This window comes from Dipodomys merriami, unplaced genomic scaffold (genome assembly GCF_024711535.1).
Source record: "Dipodomys merriami isolate MVZ:Mamm:240054 unplaced genomic scaffold, mDipMer1.0.p SCAF_12, whole genome shotgun sequence".
In the NCBI taxonomy this organism is placed as follows: domain Eukaryota; kingdom Metazoa; phylum Chordata; class Mammalia; order Rodentia; family Heteromyidae; genus Dipodomys; species Dipodomys merriami.
Window position 1 is genome coordinate 5,580,728 of NW_027202493.1, and position 19,245 is coordinate 5,599,972.

General features: G+C 41.5%; 2 pseudogenes; one reads left to right on the plus strand and one right to left on the minus strand.

Annotated features, from left to right (window-relative positions):
• Nucleotides 1–4,691: 4,691 nt before the first annotated feature.
• LOC138823106 (T-complex protein 1 subunit zeta pseudogene) lies at nt 4,692–6,174 on the plus strand (annotated as a pseudogene).
• Nucleotides 6,175–16,445: 10,271 nt separating this feature from the next.
• LOC138823107 (E3 ubiquitin-protein ligase RNF13-like) lies at nt 16,446–17,788 on the minus strand (annotated as a pseudogene).
• Between the last annotated feature and the right edge of the window lie 1,457 nt (nt 17,789–19,245).

Here is a 19,245-nt window from a genome sequence, read left to right on the forward strand (position 1 = left end):
TACCACTTGAGCCACAGTGCCATTTCTGGCTTTTTCTGTTTATGTGTTCACTATGTGAGCACCACTATGTGGTGCTGAGGAATCAAACCCAGGGCCTCATGCATGCAAAGCAAGCACTCTACCACTGAACTGCCTTTCCAGCCCCTTCTTTGTGGTTTAGTGTGAAGCTGGAAGAAAGGTACTGGAGCAAGCTCATTGAAAAATATATGTGGGCTGGCCACAAGGTAGAGACGAGGACTGTAGTTTGAGACCAGTCAGAGTAAAAAGTTAGTAAAACTCCTATCTCAACAAACAATTCAGATGTGGTGGCACATGCCTGTAAATCTAGCTACACCGGAGGCAAGAGTTGGAGGATAATGATCTGGGGTCAGCCCTTGAAAAAACAAGACTTGGGCTGGGAACGTGGCTTACTGGGATAGTGTTTGCCTAGCATGCATGAAGCCCTGGGTTTGATCCCTCAGTACCACATAAACAGAAAAAGGTGGAAGTGGTGCTATGGCCTGAGTTCAAGCCCCAAGACTGGCAAAAAAAGAAAAAGAAAAAAAGAAAAATCAAGACTCTAAAAAATAAAGCAAAAAGGACTGAGGACATGGGTCACATGGTAGAGAGCCTTCCTATCACATGTGAGCCCTCGAATTTAAACCCCAGTACTGAAATAAATAAATATTTTAAAAAGAATTCTAAGAAAATATAGAAAAACAGCTATAGGAGTAAGGAAGATAATACAGGGTATAAATTAGAAGAGACAGTTGGAAAAAAAGTCAATCAGAAATGTTGGACATAAAAAGCTCAATAAATCATGTAAAAAATTCAGTGAAAAGCTTCATTAGCCGGGTGCTGGTGGCTCATGCTTGTAACCATAGCTTCTCAGGAAGCTGAGATCTGAGCATGATGACTCAAAGCCAGCCGGGACAGGAAAGTCCATGAGACTCATATCTCCATTTAACCACCAAAAAACCTGGAAGTGGTGCTGTGGCTCAAGTGGTAGAGCACTAGCCTTGCATTGAAGAGCTGAGGGACAGCGCTAAGGCCCAGAGTTCAAGCCCTATGACCGACAAAAAAAAAAGCTTCATTAGATCAAGCAAGACCCTGTTACAGCAGGAAGATAAGGTTAGTAACAGCATTCAGAAAGTAATTCAGAATAATAATAAGAAAAAAGGTATGAACAGAACCTTCAAGATTTCTGGGACATGATTAAAAGACCAAGCCAGTGGATTACAATTTGACCTCTAGCTACTTAGGAGGCTGAGCTATGAGGATCATGGTTCAAATCTATTTTGGGCATGAAAGTCTGTGGGACCTTTTACCTTCAATTAATCACCAAAAAGCTGGAAGTGGCACTGTGGCTCAAGTTGTAGAACATTGCACAAAAGATGCTAAGGGACAGTGCCCAGGCACAGAGTTCAAGCCCCAAGACCAACACATGCATACACACAACCTAATTTACATGTTTTTGGTATACATGAAAGTACTAAAAGGAGTCTGATGTGTAACTTCTGTAATCAACTAACAAACCATTTAACACAATGAATACTAAGAAATGGAAGCATGTTTTTGGAGAGGGAGAGTAAGGAGAGCAGGGGCACACAAATGGAGGGATACAGTCATTATATTCAATGTAAATTATGTAAAAGTTAAACTACATAACTGGAAGGTATGGATGAGAAGTGGAAATACGGAGAAGAATGATAAAAGGAGGGACATTGATCAAGATGCACTGTACTCATAATAGAAAATTTCCCAAATCAAGTAAAAGATACTGATATTCAGGTATAGGTGGCATTTAAAATCCAAATAGACATAATAAAAAAAAGCCCCCACAAAATTTCATAGTGTGTTATCACTAAAATGCCAGAAATACTGAACAAAGAAAGAATATTGAAAGCTATACAAGAACCAACTCACTTATAAAAGCAAATCCAAAAGAACAACAGCACACTGCTCAACAGAAACTAATGGCAAAGAGATTATGAAATGGTGTGTTATAAACCCTAAAAGAAAATAGCTGTCAGCATAGATACTACATCTAGCAAAGTTATTCTGTGTGTGTGTGTGTGTGTGTGTGTGTGTGTGTGTGTGTGTGTGTGTGTGTGTGTGTGGTGGGTGTGTGTATGCGTGCACGTGTGTGTGCCTGGTCCTGGGTTTGAACTCAGAGTCTGGGTGCTATCCCTGAGCTTGCTTTGCGCAAGGTTTGTATTCTACCACTTCAGCCACAGCTCCATCTCTGGCTTTTCAGTGGTTAACTGGAGATGAGTCTCACCAATTTTCTTGCCTGGGCTGGCCTTAAACTGCATTCCTCAGATCCCAGCCTCCTGAGTAGCTAAGATTACAGGTATAAACCACTGACACCTAGTGCAAAGTCATTCTTCTAAACCAAAGGAGAAATAAAGACCATCTAAGATAAGCATAAACTAAAGAATTTATTACCACTAAGAGCTTTATAGAAGACACTAAAAAGAATCATATACACTGAAAAAGATAAACACCATCATAAAGTACAGAAAATAAGAAATCCCACTAGAAGAGCAGATTAGCACAATGAGAATTAGGGAAGAATTGGATGCAATGAATTGCTGGGTGCTGGTGGCTCACTCCTGTAATCCTAGCTACTCAGGAGGCTGAGAATCACATTTTGAATTGCCCAAGCAGGAAAGGCATGGGGCTTGAACTCTGGGCCTAGGCACTGTCCCTGAGCTCTTCAGCTCAAAGCTAGCACTCTACCACTTTGAGCCACAGTGCCACTTCGTTTTCTGGTGATTAAATGGAGATAAGAGTCTCATGGCCTTTCCTTCCCAGGCTAGTTTTGAACCAAGATCCTCAGATCTCAGCCTCCTGAGTAGCTAGAATTATAGGTGTGAGCCACTGGTAATAGGTTAGGCCAGGGGACATTTATCTCTACTTAACCATCAGAAAACCAAAGTGGCACTGGGGCTGTCAGTGGTAGAACACTAGTCTTGAGTACAAAAGCTGAGGGATAGCACCTACGCCCTGAGTTCAAACTCCACAACTGACAAAAAAAAAAAAAAAGACAAGGAAAGCAACGAATTGACAAGAACTAGCAGGTACCTTCTAGGCCTGAATGTAAAAGTTCTTAATTCTCCAATTAAAGACACACCTTGTATCAACTGTTTACTGCCTACAAGAAACCAACCTCACTGGCAAAGATATTCACAGACTGAAAGTAAAATAATAGAAAACAATATTATAAGAGGTGGGATTTGGAAGCAAAAATTAGGAGACAAAGAAGCTTAGTAAAAATTGCCAAAGAATACAACAATAATAAATAATAATTATAAATATATATTCATGAAATGTTGGTGCACCCAAGTTTATAAAATGAACACTACTGATGGACTCCAATATAATGGTGACTTCAAAAACCCATTCACATCAATAGATAGATTACCCAGGTCAAAAACAACAAAAAAGCTGAGACCAGTGGCTAATGCTTGTAATCCTAGCCAGTTTGGGCGGAAAATTCCATGAAATGAAGTGTCCAATTAACTATCAAAAACTAGGCTGGAGGAATGACTCAGGGGTAGAGTGACGGCCAGGGAAGCATGAGTCCTTGAGCTAAAACCTCAGTACCACTAAAAGAAAGAAAGGGGGGGGGGGAAGGGAGGAAGGAAGGAAGGAAGGAAGGAAGGAAGGAAGGAAGGAAGGAAGGAAGGAAGGAAGGAAGGAAGGAGAAGGTAATGACATCAGATTCTGTGGAATACAGTAAAGATAGTTCTAGGAGAAAGGTTTATAGCTTTGATTGCTTAATTTTTTTTTTAAATGTTTGGTTGTGAGGATTGAACTCTGGGCCTGGGTGCTGTCCCTCAGCTCTTCAGCTCAAGGCTAGAACTCTACCACTTGAGTCACAAAACCACTTCCGGTTTTCTGGTGGTTAATTGGCAATAAGAATCTCGTGGGCTTTCCTGCTTGGACTGGCTTTGAACTTCGATCCTCAGATCTCAGCCTCCTGAATAGCTAGGAATACAGGTGTGAGCCACCGGTGCCTGGATGATTGCTTAATTTGGGGGGGAGGGGCAGGTCATGGTGCTTGAACTGTGGGCCTGGGTGCTGTCCTTCAGCAATTCAGTTCAAGGTGAGCCACCGGCACCCAGCTGATTGGTTAAATTTAAAAATAAGAAACTCAAACAAGATGATGATGCATCTCAAGGACTTAGAAAAACAAGAACATGCCAAAGCCAAATGAAATAGATTGTAAAAGAACAATAATAAGGGATTAATGAAACAAAGAATTGGTTATTTGGAATGACAAACAAGACTTATAAATCCTTAGTCAAACTAACCAAAGGAAAAAGGATACCCAAATTAAAATAATTGGAGACATGACAACAGATACTACTGAAACCCACAGGATCATTATAGATTATTTTGAAAATGTATACTCCAGTGTATTTGAAAATCTAGAAGAAACGGATACATTTCTAGACACATATGATCTATACCAAAATTGAACCAAGAGGATAAAAAAACCCTAAGCAGACTAATAATAAACAATGAGATCAATATAGTAAGAACAAGTCTCTCAAACAAAAGCCCAGTTGGAGGCTTCTGGACCAGCCGCACTGGTCTAGGACCTGACACTATGCTCTTGGTTTGTTCCTCTGCGGTGGCAGCTATGGCTGTGAAGACCTTGAACCCCAAAGCTGAGGAGGCCTGCCGTGGCGCAGGCAGCTAACATGGGCACAGATGTGCTAAGAACCAACCCGGGGCCCAAGGGCACGGTGAAGATGCTCATTTCTGGCACCGGAGACATCACGCTGACTAAAGACAGCAACATGCTGCTGCACAGGATGCTAATTCAGAATCCAGCAGCCTCGGTAATAGCAAGAGTAGCTCACAATGGCACAACTGGTGATGGTACAACTTCCAACGTCCTTATCATTGGAGAGCTGCTGAAGCAGGCAGATCTCTACATTTCTGAGGAGCTTCATCTCAGAATCATCACTGAAGGTTTTGAAGCTGCAAAGGAAAAGGCCCTTCCATTACTGGAACAAATCAAAGTAAACAGAGAGGCAGATAGGGAAACACTTACAGAAGGGGACAGAAAATCTCTCCCTACTAACGTTCATGCTGAACGAGCAGATGTCTTAGCAGAGGCTAGAGTGGGCTCTATTTTGGCCATTAACAAAAGAGACGAGTCTATTGACTTGTTCATGGTTGAGATCATAAAAATGAAACATAAATCTGAAACGGACACAAGCTTAATAAAAGGACATGTTTTGGGTCATGGGACACAGCATCCTGACATGAAGAATAGAGTAGAAAATGCATACATCCTCACATGTGATGTGTCATTAGATATGAAAGAACAGAAATGAATCCTGGATTTTTCTACAAGAGTGCAGAAGATAGAGAAAAACTAGTAAAAGCTGAAAGAAAATGTACTGAAGATAAAGTTAAAAAATTAATAGAACTGAAAAGGAAAGTTTGTGGAGATATAGATAAAGGGTTTATTGTTATTAACTGGAAGGCAATTAACTTGTTTTCCTTAGATGCTCATGCAAAAGAAGGCTCATGCAAAAGCAGAGCTAAAAGAAGAAATACAGAGAGACTGACTCTCGCTTGTGGTGGGGTAACTCTAAATCTTAAATCCTGACTGTTTGAGACACACAGGACTTGCTTATGAGTATACATTGGGCGAAGAGAATTTCATCTTTATTGAGAAATGTAACAATCCCTGTTCTGTCTCATTATTGGTCAAAGGACCAAATAATCGCACATACACTCAAATCAAAGATATAATAAGAGATGCTTAAGGGCTGTCAAAAATGCTACTGATCACTGTGTGTGCCAGGTGCTGATGCAGTAGAAGTGGCAATGGCTGAGGCTCTGATCAAATACAAACGAAGCATAAAAAGCAGGGCCCAACATGGAATCCAGGCATTTGCTGATGCATTGCTCATTATTCCCAAGGTTCTTACCCAGAACTCTGGTTTTGACCTTCAGGAAATGTTAGTTAAAATTCAAGCAGGACGTTCAGAATCTGGTCAACTTGTGGGTGTGGACTTGAACACAGGTGAGCCAATGGTAGCAGCAGAGGTAGGCATATGGGACGACTATTGTATGAAGCAGTTTCTTCACTCCTGCATTGTGATTGCCACCAACATTCTACTGGTTGATGAGCTCGTGAGAGCTGGATTGTCCTCTCTAAAAGGTTGAATTGAAGCCTCCGATATCTGAATCTTAACTACAGGATGATGTTGAGGAATACAGATGTGGAGCTTTTTCCCAAGCTTCAAATGTTTTTCAAAGGAATCTAAAAAGAGAGAATACTCACCACCTATTCAAATTCTGACACTGTGAAATTGTAGTTACAGTATTTTTTAAATGGCACTGAGAGTATCCACTTAAAGCAGGGCCAGCAAGCAGTATGTTTTGTTTAATTTGCAGTAATGTAAAAATTAATATTAGATAAGCATATGTTACCTAGCTTGTTTATTATGTATTCCTTGAAAAATAAAGAAAAGCCCAGTTGAATTCACTGATGAATTTTGCCAGAACTTTAAAAAAGAAATATGACCAATGTTTCTCAAACTAATCATAAAACTGAAAGGGAAGGAATGCTCCCATTCAGTCTATGAAACTAGATAAGAACACAACCAAAAAGAAAACTATAGACCAATGTCCTTAATGTCCTGGATGTAAAAATTCTTGACAAAAACTTGCAAACCAAATTCAAGCACACATTAGAAAGAATATATGCCAAGATAAGGTTTTTTCTCATTCCAAGGATACAAGGACTGTTCAACATATCCAAATCAATAAATGTCATAGAGCTAATGAAAAGAACCAAGACAAATATTACTGTTGTCTCAATATATACAGAAAAGGCATTTGACAAAGTTTAAAATCTCTTCATGATAAAAGCCCTAAAAATAGATATGAAAGGCTTATTCCTCAATATAATCAAGATGGCATTCATGACAAGCCTGTGGTTAACAATATATTGAGTTCAGAAAAGACTGAAAACATTTCCTCTAAAATCAGGAGTGAGACAAGTGTGTACAGTCTCACTACTCTTGTTCAATACAGTGCTTAAGATCTTTGCCAACTATTTATTTTGGATATATTCCAGATGTTGTAAAGAACTTAAAAAATTAAATTTCAAAAAACAAGGGCAAATGAACTAAACATTTTCCAAATAAAGAAGTACAAATGAGCACTAATCACATAAAAAAGTGTTTAACATGTTATCAGGGAAATATAAATAAAAACAGCACTGAGATTCCATCTCACCCCAGTCAGAATGGGTATCATCAAGAAATCAAACAAAGCTGAGAGCCAGTAGCTCACACCTGTAATCCTAGCTACTTAGGAGGCTGTTATCTAGGGATTGGGGTTTGAAGCCAGTCCAAGCAGGAAAGAAAGTCTGTGGGAGTCTTATCTCCAATAGACTATCAAAAAAGCCAGTCGTAGAGCTCTGGCTCAAGTAGTAGAATGCAAGGCTTGAGCAAACGAAGCTCAGAGCCAGTGCCCAGGCCTTGAGTTCAAGTCCCAGGATTGACTAAATAAATAAATAAACAAATAAATAAAGCAAAAAGGGTTAGAGGTGTCATTCAAGTGGTAGAGCACTTTTTTAGCAAGCATGAGACTCTGATTTCAAACCCAAGAGATGCCAAAACAGAAAAGAAAAGGAGGGAGTGGAGGGAGGGAAGGAGGAAGCAAGGAAGATAATAAATGCTAGTGAAGACGCAGGGTGTAGAGGAAAGGGAGCCCATCAGGAAGAAAAATTAGTTCAGCCACTGTGGAAGTCATTAGGGAGGTGCTTACTCTCTCTGACAGCATATTTTTGTCATTTAATCTCTTTTGTATTTCACCTAAATCTCTTTTGCATTTCTTCTAAATCCAGTGGACATTTTCTGGTTGTTTTTGTTTGTTTGTTTGTTTGTTTGAAATCTGGGCCTGGGAGCTGTCCTTGAGCTCTTCAGCTCAAGGTGAGTGCTCAACCACTTGAGCCACAGCACCACTTCCCATTTTCTGGTGGTTTATTGGAGATGAGTCCATAGACTTTCCTGCCCAGGCTGGCTTTGAACCATGATCCTCAGATCTCAGCCTCCTGAGTAACTAGGATTACAGGTATGAGCCACCAATGCTGGGCAGCATTTGGTTATTTTTGTAGAAAGACAACAGATTGAAATCAATGTCTTTGTGTTATTCTCCTCAGCCTCCCATTTCCTTCTGGCATGTTGTCTCCAGAGGTCATCAGCAGCCCCACACCCCAGCTTCAGCAATCCCACACCCCAGCTTCAGGTCTCAAAAGTTTGTCTCCACCCAGCATCAGCTGCTGGGTCTGTTACCCAGAGCTGGGCAGGAAGAACCCATAGCCAGTTAAACAGTGATAACCTCAGGATAGACTCATTGTCCAAGCCTAACTCTGCTCTTAGCCAGTGAGGCAAGTTGGCCCCACTCCCATGTGCTGGCATTTCCTCTACCATGACTCAATGGTCTATGGAAGGGTCTCCACCTTTTGGGTGGGAGCCAGGAGACATGAGAACAGGGGTTAGAATGCAAGGCTGATACCAGTGACCCCTTGGTGTCTGAGCTGGAGGCCTTTGTAGAGGCCTTGAAAGCATTTTTCCTTTCATACCAGGGAGGTAGAGGGAGACGTGGCAAGATTACATCAGCTATGTTTCTTTCCCACAGCCTATGGGGACCTTCATTCTGGGAGTGACTGAAGACCTAGCCTGTGAGTGTGGAATTCTCTATCCATGGGTCCTATTGTCTCTTCCTGATGATTGTGGATAGATGGAATGGACATCTCCCTGCAGGCCTGGGAGTTCTTCTTCAACACATTCTGGTTACTGGGATGGCTTTGATTTCAAATGGTATCATGCCTTTGGAATCACTTTCTAACCTGGAAAAGCTTGAAGCCTAGGTACAAGGATGGAAAAGAAAGTAACAAGCGCATTATCCTGCCCACGTAATTGTAACTCCTCTGTACAGTATGTTCACAAATAAAATAAAATTAAAAAAAAAAAAGAAAGTAACAAGCTAAGTAAAACTGAGCCCTAAAGGATGCGTAATTGTTTAGGAAAGACCTGTGTGAATGTCCTTGCTGCCATGGCCTGCCTAGCACAGCATGGGAGCTGAGTGGACCTCAGCTCAGATCTTCCCTCTGCCCAAGTTCCCATGGCTTTCACTTCCCCCTGCTCTACAAAGTCCCTGGTCTGTGCCTGCAGAGCATCCCCAACAGACCTCCATCCTATCCTCATGGAGGGCCGAGGAATCTTGCAAGGAACATTTGAATATTTGGTGCCATTGGGCAGCTGTCCTGCCACCCTCCCCCAGCCTTACAAGGGGATTGGGAGAAAGCCCGAGGTCAGACCACACCTGGCTTTGCCACTCCCTCTCAGCCCTGCAAACAGAGAAGGGTAGTCCCTGGAGCTTAGTTGTGTGCCAGCATGAAATTTGGGAAGTAGCCAGGACAACAGGAGCTAGCAGCAGGGAAATTTTTATCTTTTGCCCTTAAAAACAAAAACAAAACAAAACAAAAATTCACAAAACACTCAGACAACTAGGGACCTTGAAGTGGGGAGGAGGGTACAGACAGAAAGAGTTTGGAGACAAACCAAGAAACAGCAATTGTTCATTTAACTTGCTGCGTTCCTGAGGTTGGACTCTTATTTTTTTCTTTTCTTTTCTTTTTTGCTAGTCCAGGTTACAGTAACCCTAAGTAAATTAAGCATATATTATAATTCATTACCTGAGAACCCAAGGACTCCTCAGAAAGCCCCTAGTTGGCCTAGGGTTTTCCTGGCAAGGCTGACGAACACTTTGTTAGTCAGCTATCCATTGCTATGACAAAATACCTGAGAGAAACAAATTTATAAGGAAGAAAGGTTTATTTTGTCTCACAGATTCAAAGGATTCAATCCATGGTCACATGGCTCTGTTGTTTTAGGCCTGTAGCAAGACAATACAGCATGAGTGGATCATGTGATGGGGAAGCCATATTCATCTCCCTGTGGCCAGAAAGCAAAGAGACAGAAGTGGCGCTGTAGCTCAAGTGGTAGAGTGCTAGCTTTGAGCTAAAGAGCTGAGGGACAGTGCTCAGGCCCAGAGTTCAAGCCCCACGACCGACAAAAAATAAAACAAAGCAGAAAGCAAAGAGAGAAACAGGAAAGGGCCAGGGTCCCCATGTCCTTTTCAAAGACATGCCTCAAATGACCTCCTAATGGTCCCCATCTCTCACTCTTTCTGACTCTCTGACTCTCTGTCTCTGTCTCTCTCTTTCTCTCTCTCTAATGTTTGTAGAGTTTGAACTCCCAGCTTTCTGCTTCTTAGGAGGCATTCTACAACTTGAGCCCTTTTTATTTTATTCATTTTTCTTTTTTAACTGTATTTTTTTTTTTTTGTCTTTTCTTTTTTGGTACTGGGGATCGAACCCAGGACGTTGCACTTGCTAGGCAAGCGCTTTGCCACTGAGCTACATCCCAGCCCTATTTTATTCATTTTTCAAATAAGGTCTTACACTTATACCCAGGATAGCCTGGATTGCCATCTTCCTGTTTGTATTTCTCCCATAGTTCAGAGGACAGACACATATCACCATGCCCACCTTTTATTGGTTGAGATGGGGTCTCAAGAATGTTGGCCTTGAGTAGTTAGGATTACAGACAAGAACAACCACACATAGCCTTTCCCCTCCTAAAGATTCTACTGTTTCAAATTGGCTATATACATGCAGAAAACTGAAAGGAAGGGTTAGGGGAAACATTTAGGGCTCCTAGGCAAGAGTCAAAATTTCCTAAGTAATGATCTAGAATCACAACAAATCAAAGAAAGACTGGGTAAATGGGACTGCATCAAACTGCAGAGCTTCTGCATGGCAAAGGACATAGCTGGCAAGATAAATAGGAAGCCCACAGAATGGGAGAAGATCTTTACTAACTATGCATCAGACAAAGGCTCCATATCTATTAGAGATTAAAAAATTAAACCTCCCCAAAATAAATCCTCAAAGAAACAACCACACCTCATAGAAGAAGTAAGAATGGCCAATAGACACATGAAGAGATGTTCAACATCTCTGGCCATAAAAGAAACGCAAATCAAAACAACATTGAGATTCCACCTCACCCCAGTTAGAGTGGCCATTGTCAAGAAAACGAATAAGAAGAACAGATGCTGGTTGGGATGTGCCAAAAGGGTGGGAATGTAAACTTGTTCAACTACTTTGGAAAGCAGTATGAAGGTTTCTCAAAAGACTAAACATAGAGCTCCCCTATGGCCCAGCAATTTCACTTCTGGGCATTTATCCAATTGACCACAAACCAGGCCACACTAAAGCTACCAACACAACCATGTTCATTGCAGTATTGTTTGCCATAGCCAAGATATACAATCAACCCAGATGCCCCTCAATGGATAAATGAATCAAGAAAATGTGGTATACATTCACAGTAGAATTCTATGCTTCCATCAGAAAGAATGAAATGGCTCATTTGTAAGGAAATGGAAAGACTTGGAAAAATTATTTAAGTGAAGTAAACCAGACCCAAAGAAACACAGGATGCATGGTTTCCCTCATTGGTAGTAATTAGACTGTGCCTATAAGCCTAAAAGTAAACATGATGGATGGTAAGAGACAAAAAATTACACTTGTACATGACAAATTAAATAAGACACTAAGCATTCACACATTGAGACCAAAGGAGGATAGTCTCAAAAGAAGATCACAAGGGCTCAGTTGCTATTTGCATATGATCATATAAAACAATGTTTATTGAAATGAACTCCAAGAAATGGAAAATAGCAGGTTTTTATTTTACATTTTGTGACTTTTTGTTTTGGTTTTTGTATGCTTTGTGAGCCTGGAGTTCATAAAGAATCTCTAATCATGTTGCAGTTTTTTCTTTTTTTTCTTCTCTCTCAACTATGAGGAAACCTCAGGGGCTTTTTTGAAATGCATAAAAATGGTCAATAAAATTCTACTTGGCCACTCACTGGTGGCTCACACCTGTAATCCTAGCTACTCAGGAGGCTGAGATCTGAGGATCACGTTTCAAAGCCAGCCCAGGCAGGAAAGTCCATTTATCTCCAATAAAACACCAGAAAACTGGAAGTGGCACTGTGGCTCAAGGGGTAGAGGACTTGTCTTGAGCTGAAGAGCTGAGGGACAGCACCCAGGCCCAGAGTTCAAGCCCCATGACTGACAATAAATAAATAAATAAATAAATAAATAAATAAATAAATAAAATAAAAAAGTTCTACTTGTATTGTGTCTAGGAAAACAGTACCCAGCTATTTTATTACAGGGGCAACACTGAAACAGGCATTTGAATGTTGAAGCTCTTCAGGATAGATTTGGGGTCCTCTCACTTTGCAGAATGTGAGGTGCTCATTAAGCAGCCAGAGGGTCCTCATTCAGGAAGGGGACTAGCATCCTGGCCTCCATTCCTGCTTTCTGCTAGCTCTTTTGGTAGGAATCCTCTAGTGTACTGATGCCATCAAAGGTTCTGGCTCCTTTGTGGTAGGGGTGTTTCTTAGTCTCAACTATCTTCTATCTATCCATCTATCTATCTATCTATCTATCTATCTATCTATCTATCTATCTATCTATCTATCTATCTATCTATCTATCTATCTGTCTGTCTGTCTGTCTGTCTGTCTGTCTGTCTGTCTGTCTGTCTGTCTATTTGTCTGCTAGTAGGGGGCTCTCACTTAGCTTTCTTGCTCTTGGGTGGTGTTTTATTACTTGAGTCACACCTCCAATTTGGCATTTTGCTGCTCAAGTGGAGATGGAGACTCACAGACTTTTCTGCCTAGCTGGCTATGGACAGTGATTTATCAGGTCTTAGTCTCCTGAGAAGGTGGGATTATAGGCCTGAGCTACTGTTCCTAATTGTATATACAATATTATTTAAATCATCTTATCTCTTTTTTTTTTTTTTTGCCAGACCTGGGACTTGAACTCTGGACTTTAATACTGCTCCATTTCTGGCTTTTTTTTTTTTTTTTTTTTTTTTTGGTGGCTAATCAGAGATAAGAATGTCACAGAATCTTTGAAAACAGTTGTCTAGGTTGGATGCTAGTGACTCATGCCTGTAATCCTAGCTAGTCAGGAGGCTAAGATCTGAGGATTACAGTTCAAAGCCAGCCTAGGCAGCAAAGTCTATGCGACCACCAGAAAATCAGTAGTAGAGCTGTGGCTCAAAGTGGCAAAGCTCTATCCTTGAGCAAAAGAGCTCAGGTATAGCACCGTGGCTCTGAGTTCAAGCCCCACTACCACTACCAACAACCACCAACAAAACCAGTTGGCTAGTCACCACTAGGCCTCTTTTTTTTTTTTTTTTTTCTCGGGTCATGGGGCTTGTTACTCTGGGCCTGGGCGCTGTCCTTCAGCTCTTCAGGTCAAGGCTCTACCACTTGAGCCACAACATCACTTCCGGCTTTTTCTGCTTATATGGTGCTGAGGAATCAAACCCAGGGCAAGCACTCTACCACTGAGCCACCTTCCCAGCCCTAGGCCCCTCTTCTCTCAAGCATTTTCCTGGATATTGCTCATGTAGCCACCTAAAGATGTCTAGGTGGTAGTAGAGCAGGACTGGACCAATGTGCTGAAGGCTTGAGTTCCCTCTAACCCCTTCAGTTCATTTCTTCTCACTGAGGTTTGTGGTGAGAAGCCTCAGATCTCATTTCTGGGTAAATAGGTCCCTGAATCACCCATGGGTTCTTGCCTCTGTATCTTGGCTCATGCTAGTCTATTCTGTTCTCTGTTAAAAAAAATTCCTACTCCCTTTTTATCTGGCTAACAGACTCACTTCACAGGAAAGTCATCCTGACTCCACACCTCTTGGTAGAGCTATGCCCATATAGAAGGTGAGTACAGGTCAAACAGAAAACAGCTTTAGAAGTGTAAAAGCATCCATGCAACACAACCCTGTAGAGAGAAACAGAGTGAGTGCATGTGCATTTGGTCAGAATTTAAGGCTAGTACTCTACCCCTCGAGCCACAGAGCCACTTCTGTTTTTTTCTGTTTATGTGGTACTGAGGAATCGAACCCAGGGTTTCAGGTATGCTAGGCAAGCACTCTACCACTAGGCCACATTCTCAGTCCCTGTTTTTCTTTATAATAGAACTTTTCCAATACAAACCAAGTAGAGAAAACAGTATTTTTCCTCCCATGGACCTATCTCTTGGCTGGCATAGTGATCAGCCCATGGGAATCCTATTTCATCTGCAAACCTACTCAATTGTTTTGAAACTTATTACTTCCCTGCAATTAGCCACCAATATGGCTTTTTGTTGGTTATTGTGTGGAGATGGAGTCTAGAGAACTTTTCTGCCTAGACTGTCTTCAAACTGTGATCTTCCAGATCTCAGCCTCCTGAGAAGCTAGGATTACAGACAGGAGCTACAGATGCATGGGTGTTCTAACTATTTTTAAATGCACAGCTCTGTGGTATGAACTGCATCCACAATGTTGTGCAATCATTTCCACTATTTACTCTGACATTTTTTCATGACCCCAAACTGAAATTCTGCACTCGTTAAGCAATACCTCCTTCTTCAACTCCCTTCAGCCCCTGGTAAACTCTATGCTACTTTCTGTCTCAGTGAAGTTGCTTATCTGAATATTTCACAAAAGTGGATCATATGCTATTTTTCCTTTGGCATCTGACTTAATTCACTTATTTTACTGTTTTTAGGATTCATCCTGAATACTCATTTATGGCTGAAAACAATTCCATTGTAACTAGATTTGTTTATCCATACATCTGAGGTACACTGGGATTGCTTACCTTTGTGCTTCCTGGAATTATTATTATTCAGTTCTTTGGGGTATGTGGAATTGTTGAGTCATATGGAATTTTATGTTTAACTTTTTGTGGAACAAATTATTTTATACAATGGCTGTGCCATTTTACATTGTTATCATATAACTGCATGAGGATTCCAATTTTTCCACATCTTTACAATTTTCTGTTTCATTTTGGTTTGTTTTTCTTATAGTCAATTTAGTCAACATAAAGTTATATTTCAATCTGTTTCTTTCCCTCCCTCCCTCCATCCTTCCCTCTCTCCTTCCCTTCCTTCTTCCTTCCTTCCTTTCTCCCTTCCTTCCTTCCTCCCTTCCTTCCCCTATTTCTCTCTCCCTTCCTCCCTCCTCCCTCCCCTTCTTCCCCTCTCTCTCTGTCTTTCTCTGTCTGTCTCTGTCTCTCTGTCTGTCTGTCTCTTTCTCTCTCTGCTGGTCCAGGGCTTGGCTTCAGGACCTCATGCTTGCACTATGGCTAGTGCTATACAACTTGAGCCATATCGTTTTGTCTTGGCTTTTTTGTTTAGAGTGGAAAACGTATTTATTAACATTCGTCTCCCCTCATTCAAGGCCAGATAAAAATCCTTAGTATTTTGATTATACACTTTTTTTTTTGCCAGTCCTGGGGCTTGAACTCAGGGCCTGGGCTCTGTCCCTCAACCTCTCTGTGCTCAAGGCTAGTGCTCTATAAGCCATAGAACCACTTCTGCCTTTTTTCTGTTTATGTGGTACTGAGGGCTTCATGCATGCTAGGCAAGCCACTCTACCACTAAGCCATATTCCCAGCCCTACATAAGTACTTTTTACATAGTTACACTAATGTATAATTTAGTTTTTCATAATAAATTGATCCAATACATTAAATGTTAAGCAGCACTTACTTCCAAATCCAATATTTGAGTAATTTCCTCTGTACCTAGTTTACTAGCAGGGCTAATTAGCAGAAGGTGCTCTTTTATTAAAAGGCATATGATCCGAGTATTATCAGCTACTGACATGTGGAATTCACATGCAGCATCTTGTTATTGCTCTGATCACAACAGAAATCCTTGAGGACAATGAAATCTGTGCCTAAAGTTCAGACAGTGTTTTAACCACTGAGTCAAATTCTACATGACCCTGCAGCAGTAAAAACTGAAAGAAAAAAAGATAACTTTGAAATCTACACTAACTGCAGATCTTTCCTATATGGATAAGATGACTTGAGAAAGGCAGCTTTTCTTTTCTTTGCAGGGCTGATAAGAGGGAAAGCATGAAATTACCTTGCTGCCCCTCAGTAATGATGGAAATCTGGGCAAACAGCAGAACAAGTATCCCTCTCTGTAGTTCCAGGTGACTTTATAGAGGTATGCTGGCCCAGGTCACGCCACATGGCCACGGCACTGACTTCCTGTGTAACACGCACCGTGCATACTGTAATCTAGGCTTTCATCACAAGCTGTACTGAGGCTTTAACAAAAATGTCTGAGTGCATCTGACCCTCAAAGCATTAATATGATGCCTGAGTTGTAGCAGCCTTCTGTCACTTGTTAGTGAAATGAAGTATGGGGTGAAAGCCTGTTTGTCATCTGATGAAGTTAGAATAGCAAAAAAGTTATTTCTACAGTAAGCTAAAGGGCGCAGAAAACCAAGTTATATACCTAAATAAACATTTGAAAGACAGTAAACCAATCACCACCTGAGCCACACAGTATTTGCTATGTTGTTATCATGTTCACCTGGCTGCAACTGGACCTCAACACCGTGGTCACTACCTTTGTTCTCAGCCTCGCTGCTATCGGTGTCTTCATTGTCGTATTCTAGGACTCAGTCATGTTTTGCTGGGAGTGCGCTTTCCTCAGTGCTCCAAAGGCCTGGGTGCTGACAGAAGCAAATGGCCTGAGCAAAGGGGTGCTCTCTGATACTTCGTTCTCTTCTCAGCTGCTGTCTGTGTCAGAGTCTGAATCACCTTGAGAAGGAACAACTTTTTGCTTGCAAACAGGACAGTTTGTTGTTGCTGTTGTTGTTGTGGTTGTGAACCAAGGGTCTATACACTTGCAGTGGTAAGCGTGGGCACAGGGGAGAGATCCTGAGCTTGTCTCCATCCTGATACTCATCCAGACAAATGGCACAGACATCAGACTCATCTCCTTTCTTGACTTTATGTACAGGGAGTTTCTTGAGTTGGCCTTTACGAAATCTGTTTCTTCTAGCTCCGTCCCGGACAAATTCTGTGATCCTGAAAATGACTATCCAGATAAGACAGATGCCCAGGATGAGGAGCAAGGGGATCAGATAGTATTCCAAAGGAAGACTAAATTCAGGAACCAAGATAATGCAGTTCCCCTTCTCTTATGTGAACTTATCTTTCAGGGAATTTACTGACCAGTAAAGACAGATGGAATGTCAATTTTCTTTAACACATCAACTGTACTTACTGTCCTTGGATCCTATGCTAATGATGTCCTCAGACTCAACATTGTGAACTATGGCTGCTTTGTAGCCTACTCTCTGTGCATTTAAAACCTTCTCCAGTTTTCCTGTCACTCAAGGGTCATCATGAGCATGCTTCAACAAAGTTGCCCTTTCTCCTAGTGGCAAGTGTGAGATGTGACTTCTTTTTTCTCTCGGTGCTAGAGTATACACAACAGTCCTTCCCCCTCCTCATACCCTCCTTCTGCTCTTTATATCAAAATTACAGTCCAGTCTTCTAATTAGCACAATGAAAGTGCCAGATGAATTGTTTCTGAGTGGTGGAGGTGCTCTGGGTTCACAAGCATTCTCTGGTTTTGAGTTAATCAAAAAACCCTTTAAACCTTCAGTAGGCAGTCTATAACCAAACCTTGCTAGGAGATCCTCAAATATCTGAGATGCATTTTCAAAATTATATGCTAAAATGTTTGTTTCTACAGGCAGTAGCCTACAGATGCAGGGAGCTGGACAGTCACGATGATGTAGATTTGTGCGGCTGACAAAGTGAACAATCCTATGGAGAGCAGCCTCTGAAAAGTCTCCTCACTCCCGACCCCAAACATGAGCTTGTGGCCGCGCTGCGGGGAAGTCCTAGCGGGGCCTCAAGACCAGAGGTTCAGGTTCGTCCCAAACCACTGCCCAGAGTCCGCGGGGACAAAGGCAGCGCCATCCACTTCTGAATTTTTGAAGGTAATTCGAGATAAGATTTCATGGGCCAGGGTGCCAGAGGCTCACGCCTGTAATCCTATCTACTCAGGAGGCTGAGATCTGAGGATCACCGTTCAAAGCCAGCCCGGGTAGGAAAGACTGTGAGACTCTTATCTCCAATTAACCACCAGAAAACTGAAAGTGGCACTGTGGCTCAAGTGGTAGAGCTGAAGAGCTTAGGGACAGCGACCAGGCCCAGAGTTCTAAGCCCCACAACTGACAGAAGAAGAAGAAGAAAAAGGAATTTCATGGGCTTTACTGCCCAGGTTGGCTTTGAACTATGATCTTCAGATCTCAGCTTCCTGGTAGCTAGGATTATGGGGAGAGCCACCAGCACCCTGCTTTCCATCTGTTTTTTTTTTCCCTCTTTGATATTTTAAGTAGTTATATAAAAAGGTTTTAATCCAACAAGTCAGATTATGAATACAAAGCATCAGATTATGAGTACAATGGGCGGGCTTTGAACCATGAGCCTCAGATTTTAGCCTACTTAAGTAGCTACAAGTAGGAAGCACCAGTGCCCAGCTTAACTTTAGCATGTTTAAAACAGTGTTCCTTGGTACAATTTGTTCCAAAATATTTTGTTCTTTTGGAGGCTGTTTTTTGTGTTTTTTTTTTTTTGTCGGTCATGTGGCTTGAACTCTGGGCCTGGGTGATGTCTGTCCCTCAGCTTTTCGGCTCAAGGCTAGCACTCTACCACTTGAACCACAGTGCCACTTCTGGTTTTCTGAGTGGTTTATTGCAGATAAGAGTCTCACAGCCTTTCCTGCTGGGGCTGGCTTTGAACCGCGATCCTCAGATCTCTGCCTCCTGAGTAGCTAGGATTACAGGTGTGAGCCACTGGCGCGAGGCCTTGTTGAGTATTTTTATTATGGAAGCATATTGAATTTGATTAACATCAAACTTTTTCTACACCAGTTGATATTCTCATGGGATTTTCCTCTTTGGTCTATTCTTGTGACATATGTTCCTTTTCACATACTGAATTTCTCTTATATCCCTGGTGTAAGTCCTCATTGGTTATGATATGTGGGGTTTTTTTTAGTATGCTGTGAAATTCAGTTAAGTTGGAAAGTGTCTTTATTTTTTAAAATATTTAGTTATTTATTTTGGGTGGTAGTAGGATTTTAACCCAGTGCCTTGTATTTGTTAGGCTGGCCCTATATCATTTGAATTATGCCCCTAGCCCCAAGAACCATTTTCAAAACACACCTATAATGTCATTTACACTTTCATTCTTTATAGTTCCTTTGCACATGGAAACATTTCCTTGTATTTGGAATTTATGAAGGACATTCCTAGTGGACCTTTT